General features: G+C 46.5%; 1 long non-coding RNA gene across 2 annotated transcripts; it reads right to left on the bottom strand.

Moving 5' to 3' along the window:
• Window positions 1–3696: 3696 nt before the first annotated feature.
• Window positions 3697–9375, bottom strand: LOC124515020 (uncharacterized). 2 transcript variants are annotated; one of them, XR_006962720.1, is made up of 3 exons: window positions 7409–9375; window positions 5346–5758; window positions 3697–5171 (listed from the first exon to the last, which is right to left on the bottom strand). It is a non-coding gene; the product is annotated as an uncharacterized LOC124515020 (long non-coding RNA). The 2 variants fall into 2 exon arrangements; XR_006962719.1 differs by having other exon boundaries at window positions 3698–5171; window positions 5373–5758.
• Between the last annotated feature and the right edge of the window lie 1003 nt (window positions 9376–10378).

Raw genomic sequence — 10378 nt, 5'->3', positions numbered from 1 at the left:
TGGCCCTGCTCCTGGCTCTGACGCTAACAAGCAGGAAGATCTTTGTATGACAAGTTACTTCATCTTTCCAATCTTCAACTTCTACATCTAAAATATGAGGGACCTTGCTGTGATCTATCGAAAGTCAGCCCTCGACACAAGAATTTGTAAAAGAAAAAGAAAGAAAGAAAGAAAGAAAGAAAGAAAGAAAGAAAGAAAGAAAGAAAGAATAAAAACAATATCAAGGAAAGAACTTTAAAGAGAAACCCCACCAATTTAAACAAAGAAATGTAAACTATTATAGCTAAAAACAACTAAAAATGGCTCAAAACCCTGGCAATGGGGGGCAACTGCTAAGCAGACCCAAACAAAAGGGTGCCGGTTGATGCAACAGAATATTAAAATGTCATTTCAGGGGTGCCTGGGTGGCTCAGTTAAGCGTCCGACTTCGGCTCAGGTAATGATCTCACAGTTCACGAGTTCGAGCCCTGCGTTGGGTTCTGTGCTGACAGCTCAGAACCTGGAGCTTGCTTCCAGTTCTGTGTCTCCCTCTCTCTGCTCCTCCCCCAATCATGCTGTGTCTCTGTCTCTCTCTGTCTCTCAAAAATAAATAAAAACATAACAAAAAATTTTAATGTCATTTGTAGAGGCGCCAGGATGGCTCAGTTGGTTGAGCATCTGACTCTTGACTTCGGCTCAGGTCATTATCCCCCAGTTCATGGGTTCGAGCCCTGCACTGGGCTCTGTGCTGAGTGCGCAGCCTGCTTGGGATTCTCTCTTGTTCTCTCCGTGCCCCCACCCCCACTCAAAATAAATAAATAAACTTTTAAAAATGTCATTTGGAATGCTGGATAATAATAAACATTTATTGAGCACTATGTGCCAGGCACTGAGGAGAGGTCTTGGCATGCATGATCTCATTTGCTATCCTCGAGCATCTTCTGAGGTAGATATGATTGCATTTTTCAGATGAGTTAGCTGAAGCCCTGAGAGGTTCCATCACCCGACAAGGTAATAAGTGATGACATCAGGACTCAAATTCAGAGGTCCAGCTGACTCAGAAGGCCATGCTCCTAATTAATACTCTCCTGTTGGATGGGAGGACCATGCAGAAATAGAGAAATGCACATACGAAAGTGTGAAGCGGGGGGGGGGGGGGGAAGCCTCTCCAGAGTGATTATGTTAATGTAAGAATGTTGGCATCAACATTCGGTTTGGAAATTTATAAATAGGCAATTTAGGTTGATGGGAACTTACTTGGGGCTGCTAAAGTTTAGATGTTTCTGTTTAATTTTGGATAGTTAGAGAGGATAAGGGCCTAACTCCTTCCCTTGACATAGAAGGCCTTGATTTCTTCAGTAAGCTCCCCTTTATCTCCATTTCTCACCTATTTTTTTCAAACCAGTTACAATGTCCTGCATATGCTAAGCCTTGCTATTTATATTTCTGTGCCTTTGCATGTTACTTCTTGTGCTTGGAAGGCCTTCTCCCTTGCCCATCTGGAAGATCCCATTCATCTTCAATACTGTGGTGGTTGGCCTCCAAGATGACCACCTCCTGGTGTTTACACCCTTGTAGGTCCCCTCCCACACCGAATAGGCCTGGCCTGTGTCATGTGATACTGTGGATACGATGGAGTAGGACTTCTAAGGATGGGACATAACAGACATTGTGGCTGCCATCTTACTCTCTCTTGGATCACTCACTTTGGGAGAAGCCAGCTGCCATGTCTTGAGCAGCAGCCCCATGGAGAGCTCCAGGAGGTGAGGACTCCTGCCAACAGCCATGTGAGTGAGCCGGCTTGTAAATGGATTCTCCAGTCTTAGTCAAGCCTTCAGATGACTGTAATCCCAGCTGACATCTTGACTGCAACCTTACGAGAGATCTTAAGCCAGAACCACCCAGCTAAGCAGTTCCAGAATTCCTGAGCCGTCAAGTGTGAGATAACGTTTGCTGTGCAAAGCTGCTAAATTTGGGGTTATAATGCAGCAATAGATAACTAATACAAATACCAAGCTCAAGTAAATGATACTCTGCGAGGGTTTTGTAGCTTTTCTCCGCTGCTGAGGTTGAACTAATCATCCTGTGCTGCTCTGAGCCTTAGATCTCCCCTATTATAGCACTCGTGACACAGGGCCTAACTGCTGACTTGACGTTCTTACCCTCTAGATTCAGTCCCACGAGGACACAGACAACCATGTACAGCCGTGTAAGTGATTGTAGCGTGAATGAACACATGTGAGAAAGGCTATCTGAGTTGACTCTCATAGACCTTTCAGCCATGCTTCTTCCCCACACAAAAAATCCAAGGTATGACTTCTGGAAATCATGGATGTCATGGTGAGTGGGTCCTGAGGATTTTCTTTCTTCTCTTTTTTCTTTCTTCCTTTCTCTTTCTCCTTTCTTTCTTTCTTTCTTTCTTTCTTTCTTTCTTTCTCTTCAAAACTTAATTTATTGCCAGTTTAAATGTTTAATTTATTTGTATTTATTTATTTAGAGAGAGAAAGCACCAGTAGGGAAGGGGCAGAGAGAGAGAGGGAGACAGAATCCCAAGCAGGCTCCATGAGCTGTGAGTGGAACAGCGGTCCTGCTGCGGGGCTCGATCCCACAAACCATGAGACCATGACCTGAGCCAAAACCAAAAGTCAGACGCTCAACCGACTGAGCCACGCAAGTGCCCCGGAAGATTTTCTTAATAATCCAATAAAACTCTGGCATGTATGGAGGCATCTAAAGCACTACATTAGAATTCAGATCTGGATATTAATTCAAATCTTCCAACTACGTGCTGAACTTCCCTGAGCTTTGGTTTCCTCATGCACCAAAAGATTTAAAGGTTCTTCCAGTTCTAAAATTTAATGATTCTATATTTTCAGCTAGTAATTACTCTTGTTCCAGAACAAAGTGAAAGATAGGCTAATAGTGTTAAGCCGTAACAGGGGTTCTCAAACTAGGCTGCATATCAGGAATACCCTTGGAGCTTATCACAGCTAGCGCGCGCGCACACACACACACACACACACACACACACACACACACACCTGGAGCCCACCCTATACCTGCTGATCAGCTTCTCTGGGTCTCTGGAGACATGGCCAGGGCATCTGTATTTTTATGCAGTTCTAAAGTGATTCTGATGTACATCTAGAGCTGACACTCACTGATCTACAGTATGTAAGTTAGAGATTAGAAATTTTCTTTCTGCCAATTGGTTGGCTTCATGGTTTATAGAGTACAGAACTAATGGGTTTGTTCTCTGAACTGTTAACTTTATATGAGGTGGAGAGATGATGGATCTCTACTGCTAGAAAAGGTGTACCATCAGGACTCAGTTGGACCTTCCCCCAAAATCAGTCTTTGTATGACCCAACTGTTCAGGGCATTTACTGGAGATCAAATCATGGCTTATTTTAACCTATATAGGGTAGTACAGAACTTTCTCTTTGTGAGGTAGGGATGAACAGAAACTGACAGCACTGACTTTGGAACCCAACAGTTTAGGTTCCGACCCTGACCCCAGGACTTACTTACCTGCTGGGTGACTGTGGCCGAGCTAGTACACCTTCCTGAACCTCCTTTTCCTGATCAGTTGGATGGGGATACACGTAATACCTTACAGGGATGGTGTTAGGATTAAACGATACAATGTATGTAAAACACTTAGCACAGAATCTGGCACAAAATACGTGCTCATTATATAGCAGCACACTGGCAAAAAACAAAATATGGCACTTTTGTTATTAATAGCAACATATATTTGTCTAGTGTCTTGTAAATTACAAAGTGCCCTATGTCTTATATTGAACCCCTCCCCCCACCGCCCCGAATCTTGAGGTGGGCAAGGCAGACATTAATGACCCCATTTTATAGGAAAATAAAGGCTCGGGAGGGTTCACTGGCTCCAGATCAAATGGTAAGAAAGTGTCAGTGTCTGGATTCAGACCTGGATGTGACACCATGAAAATGAAGAATTATGCACGCACTCTTGGCAGGCTGTGCATCTAGGGACCATCTGGCTTAGCAGGCTGAGGAGGACTGTGTTTCTGAGCAGCTTCTTTTTTTAGGTGAAAGCAAGATGGGAAAAATAAGCTGGCAAACTTTCCCTCATTTTCAGTATCGGTATGATTTGTGCTCAGCGTTGCCCTCCTTCTAACTCTCAAACGCTACGTGTCCAAGTATCTCCAGATCTCCTTTCGCTCCAGCTGCCCTCGGCCGCAGTGCCACTGGGTCTGCCCCGGGCCCCACACTTGGGATCTGGGAAAACCCCAAGAAAAGGAAGCAGGGGCAGCTGGAGGCATCGGAGGGCTGGGTGAACACCAGCTGTTCCCAAGTCTGCCTGGGAAACAAGCAGCCTGCTGATCAGGGGGACAAGAGGGGAGGGGACGGTGATCCCTGCTCCCCATGTCAGTCAACAGGAGGATGCTTGTCCTGCGCAACAGATGGGTCCTACTCCTGGAATAACGTCATTAACTGCAATACTAAATATGGCACGGGTGTGTTTCTCTTGGGGAGCAGGAGGCCAAGAGATCAAACGTTAGGTGAGTCTAAGCAGGAAGGCTTTCACAGAAGAGCAGGAGCTCAAATGGGGCCTGAAAGATTAGCAGTACTTGGATGTACAGGGAGGAGACTGGGAAGAAAACATCGTGAGAAAGGGCATGCGTGTTCGTCTGGGGAATGGGTGGGCACACACTTGAGGGGGACTGTGGGAAAAGTGCGTGGTAAGAAGCAGAGGACAGGAGGGGCAGGGCAGGACCAGGCGCGATGAGGGGGTGAGATGTCATCCCACAGGAAAATCCACTCCGTGACGGAGCCAGGAAACAGCACAACTGCACGGGCCTCAGGGATCAGCCAAGTCAACACCCACCACCCCGCATCCCAATTTACAGGCAGGGAAACTGAACTCACAAGAGGAAAGGCGCTGAGCAAGAAAGACGGTGACAAGAGAGACGGTGACTGAGAGCCGAGACAAAAACCCTGGGCTCCAAACAAGCAGTTTGGTCCTCTTCCCATCAGACCCCCTTGCCAGGTTGGCGTTTTGAAACAAAAGTAGTGTTGTCGGCGGATCTGGCAACAGGACGCAGGGGGAAAGGGACTGGAGTCCAGGAGACTGTAAAAATGAGTCCAGGGGTGAGCGGCCGGGAGACTAGCCTCAAAGGTCCTGGCAACCGGCCGGTGGGAGGACACAAGAGAACCTGGGGGGAAATCAGAGCAGGCAGTGAGGGGGGAGAGCTGGAAGAGTGTCTCCCGAGGAGGTCACGGGGCGCTTTAACCCCCCCACGCCCGCCTCCAACACGGCAGACGATAATTCCTGCAACTAGCCTCTGCCACAAACTCCCCACCCCCAGGTCCTCCTCCCTCCGATTAACCTCTACACAGACCTCTGACTCGCCCACCTTTGGGTTACAGCCGGTGCATAGACCTGTGTGCTCGGATGATCAGGTGTGAAACCTTTGGGTTACAGCCGGTGCATAGACCTGTGTGCTCGGATGATCAGGTGTGAAACTCAAACCCAAACCAGAACCTAGGAGCGGAGACTCTCGCTGGTGGTGAAGAGAGGCTACACCTGCAGTGTGGGCTTTGAGCTTTGATGTGCGGAGCAGGGAAATCAGGGCAAAGAGAACAGAACTGTCTCTTCATCCAGTGGATCCTCACACAGTGGAAGCAGCTGGGTGGCAGTGAGCAGGCTTCTTGCAAGGGAGGGGCCTGGGGAACCGGCCAGGCTGGCGTAAGAACTTAGACCAGGACCACTGGGGTCCACTCAGCGAAGGGCAAATGATACCTGACCTCACAGACACGTGAGGAGGAGCAAGGAAAACAATGCCAGTCATAGGTCATGTTCACTAAGCCCTCGTATAGATACCGGGCTAAGCGCTTTACATGCATTAACTTCATTTAATTATCACCACAACTCCAAGAGGTAAATACTATTAGAATTCTCATTTTGCAAACAGGCAAACATACAAGGAAAACAAAGTTCACCGAATAAACAGCATGAAGTCACAGGGCTACTGGGGTTGGGGGTGTCTGATTTCAAAGACCATCTTCTGAACACCTGAACTGCTTTCCTCATAAATCAAACTAACTGAGCACCTGACCCACCCACAGTCCTCGGTGAAGGGCATTTCTCTCCCCCAACCTATTTCTCAATAAATAATGCTGAGGATGTCATGGAATCTAAATACATGTCATATAGAAATTGCTGGAGATTGGGGCGCCTGGGTGGCGCAGTCGGTTAAGCGTCCGACTTCAGCCAGGTCACGATCTCGCGGTCCGTGAGTTCGAGCCCCACGTCGGGCTCTGGGCTGATGGCTCAGAGCCTGGAGCCTGTTTCCGATTCTGTGTCTCCCTCTCTCTCTGCCCCTCCCCCGTTCATGCTCTGTCTCTCTCTGTCCCAAATAAATAAATAAAGGTTGAAAAAAAATTAAAAAATAAAAGAAATTGCTGGAGTTTGACTTTTTTTTTTTGAGTTTGGGGTTTTTTTTCCAAGATTTTTAAATTTTTATTTATTTATTTATCAGAGAGAGAGAGGGAGACAGAGAATCCCAAGCAGTCTCCACACTGTCAGCACAGGACCCAATTGGGGCTCAAACCCACGAACTGTGAGATCATGACCTGAGCCAAAATCAAGAGCCAGACACTTAACTGACTGAGGCACCCAGGCATCCCAAGATTTTATTTTTAAGTAATCTCTACACCCAGCATGGGGCTTGAACTCAAAACCCCAAGATCAAGAGTCCTATGCCCCACCGACTGAGCCAGCCAGGTGCCCCGTGGAGTTTCATATTTTTGATTCAATTTCTCATGAAATTGCATTCTTCATACCCTGACAGTTTAAAAAGACAGAAGCAGGTGCAAAACTGAGTATGTGTATCTGGCAGTACGGCTCAGTGATTAGGAGCTTGGCTTGTGACGCCGAAATCCCAGCTTTGCCAAATTCTTGCTGTGATTGCTGATCGAGTCACTTCTCTAAGGCTCTTGTTTCCTCATACATGAAATGAGGCCAATAGCACCTCACCTCAGGGGGTTACTGTGAGAAGCGAGATGACACATGTAAAGCCCTGAACATAGTCTTAGATTCACAGGAAGGGCCCGTTAACCCAGGCTGTGATGATGAACCTCATCACTGCTACTTTGCTACGCGGCAATGGCCAGGGACACTTGGTATCTGTGTGTGGTTGTGACGGGACAGAAAGTAAGCTTCTTAAGGAGGATGGGTCCTGAGTACAGAGTATGGCTTCTTCTGTCCCTCCCTCTGTCAGTTTGCAGGCCCAGGGGTAAGTGGTGTCCCAGAAGAAAAGGGGAGCAGATGTAGTCCCACACAAGGCCAACACATGGAGTTGGAGTTCATCGACTGACATTTCAAGAGCCTAGTAGTCCTCTTGAGGATGAGCAAGCAGACAGCATGTCAGGACGTATACTAGAAATGTACCTGGGGGCTGTGCTGCGGGCACAGCCAGAGCCCGACCAGTCTCAGCCCGACAAGTCCAGGAAGCGGGAGGGATGAGGACTCTCATTCCAGTCTGTGCTTACTACCCTTCCCTCCTCACTGATGCACCATGCCCTGCACAGAGACTTCACAAAACACCACTAGGAGGCTTCCATGGGTGTAGCTGAATAACGGGATGGGAAACAAGACACAAGAGAAATCTGAGACATCTTTGCTTTTGGAAAGGATTCGCTAGCATGTAATTTACCAGCAAATGCCAAATAATATGCCGGATCATCTTACTTATCTAAAGGCCATTTATCTGGTGTCTTCTGATACCCTGGGAGCTAACAAAAAACCAGGACAAAAGACCAAAGGCCTTGTGATATCCCTTCTGGGCAGTCAAAGGAAGGATTATAAAGCCCAAGGGCTAAAGGCAGTGCGTTTTGACTGCAGAAGTCTCTAACGCCCTCTGGGACTACCTAGTTTTACTTTAGACAGTTGTAAATAATGTGGCTGACCACAAGTCACAAATCTCAAGAGGGGTTGGCGCAAGAAAGGCAACGAAGAGTGATGGCTGGCAGTCTGACTACAAGGGAGACAAACACAAACTCTGAAAAGCAACCAAAAGAACGAGGACAGCTGCTGGGGACCACACAGGATAGGTGCAAACAGCTATCCACATCTTTACAGATAAGGGTGCGCCACTGCTCACACATTAGACCTGGTCACAGATAGGTCGGCTCTCTGGGTGTGGTATGGGATGTTAGGTATGGGCGGATTACTAGTTTTGGCTAACGAAACGTGAATGGAAATAGTGAGTGGCACTTCTGGGCAGAAGCTTCAAGAGCTAATGGGTGCCCATGGCAACCAGCAAAGGACGCTTTCAGACAGTGGCAGCTCCACTGTCCCCACTGTACCCAAACCAGGATACAGAATTCTAGAGCCCAGCACTGAAATGATATTCTCCTTATGCTCTGTCTCACTGGAATTCATAGATCCTCTGTGTCTTATGAGGGTAAAAAAGACACAAGGCAGAGTTTCTAGCCAACCAACAGAGAACAAGAACATGGGCAAGAAATAAACTTTCGTTGCTGTTTGGGGTTGCTTGTTACTACCATATAATCTGGTTTATCTTAATAAAAACATCCTAAAAAGTTAAATGAGGTCGGTTCACATTAAGAAGTAACTGCATTATCTTTTTGGTAGACTGATATTCAAAATAGTCAATATTAGGGGTACCTGGCTGCCTCAGTCAGTAGAGCACGCAACTCTTGATCTTGGGGTTGTGAGTTCAAGCCCCGTGTTGGATGTAGAGATTACTTAAAAAAAAAAAAAAGGCAATATTATATTCTGTAGCTTACAGGATAATTTTCAATTATATAAAAATTCACCTACTCCAACGTTGCTGGATAAATGAGTCATTACCAGAGAACATGAACTGAGTGGAGGAAATAGATCCAATTTCTGAGAACCTTCTCTACAAAATATATCTGCATTCTTTATTTGCCTAAGGTAGCAGTTGGGTCTCATGTGCTCATGCTGCCAGAACCAGCCCCAGGCTCAAGAACCAGTAGATACTGGTTCTGCGAGTGCGGAGGGGCTCTGGTCCCCATGCGGGGGTTGGAAGGCTCTATTAAATATCTGTATGCATTCTCCTAGAAGGAAGTCCATAATGTGTTGTTGAGTAAAAAAGCAAGCCAAAACTTCTTATATATAGTCTTTTAAATCATTTAAATTACAAAACTGACCTTATACTGGGCCAAAAAGCAAGTTTCCACAAATCCTGAAGGATGAACACCATATGGGTTATTTTCTCTGACCACAAAGCAATTAAGCCAGAAAACAACAGTTAGAAGATAACTATAAAAATCTCACATATTCAGAAAGTAGGAATCATACTTTTATTTATTTACTTTTAAATGTTTATTTACTCTTGAGAAAGAGATTGAGGGAGAGCAGGGGAGAGGGGCAAAGGGAGAGAGAGAACCCCAAGCAGGCTCCATGCTGTCAGCGCAGAGCCCTACATGGGGCTCAAACTCAAGAACCGTGACATCATGACCTGAGTGGAAATTAAGAGTCGGACGCTTAACCAACTGAGCCACCCAGTGCCCCAGGAACATACTTTTAAATAAGCCTTGGGGGGCGCCTGGGTGGCGCAGTCGGTTAAGCGTCCGACTTCAGCCAGGTCACGATCTTGCGGTCTGTGAGTTCGAGCCCCGCGTCAGGCTCTGGGCTGATGGCTCAGAGCCTGGAGCCTGTTTCCGATTCTGTGTCTCCCTCTCTCTCTGCCCCTCCCCCATTCATGCTCTGTCTCTCTCTGTCCCAAAAATAAATAAACGTTGAAAAAAAAAATTTAAAAAAAAAAAAATAAGCCTTGGGTCACTCATCTTTACACTTAATCCTCTTAACAATTCATGATGCAGATCCCCATTTTAGAAATTCAGGAACCAAGAATGGAAAGAGAACATAATTTGCTCAAATTTACTCAGTGGTGGTAGAGTCAGGACTCAAAACCAGGATACAGAATTCTAGAGCCCAGCACTGAAATGATATTCTCCTTATGCTCTGTCTCACTGGAATTCATAGATCCTCCCAAGGTCCACAGCCTCAGGGGAGCTGACGCTTCACATCTTAGAAGAGCTGTCACAAGATGGAAGACATGGTCCCAGCTTGCTTTGGTGGCACTGACCTTGGACCTACTGTGTAGATGCATTTCCCCTTTGCTCCCGCCTCATCTGGGGTCCCCTACTACCTGGGCTGAGGTATGAAGTGTAGAGTAGTGGAGAGGAGGGTTTCAGGTTGATGTTCCCAGACAACTTTGAATTCGATCCCCAGGAAGATTTCCTTTCCTTTTAAAGTCTTTTTCCACATGGGCATAAGTGGTAAGTGAACAAAGAAAGACAGAAGGAAAAGTTACTTCCAGATGGCTCGCCATCTTGCTCTAATGCAGATTAAATAAAGAAAATATTC

This window comes from Lynx rufus, unplaced genomic scaffold, assembly GCF_022079265.1.
Source record: "Lynx rufus isolate CCGP_SWC_20201006 ecotype Redwood Valley unplaced genomic scaffold, mLynRuf1.p SCAF_2, whole genome shotgun sequence".
In the NCBI taxonomy this organism is placed as follows: Eukaryota; Metazoa; Chordata; class Mammalia; order Carnivora; family Felidae; genus Lynx; species Lynx rufus.
This window is presented reverse-complemented; position numbering and strand designations above follow the sequence as displayed.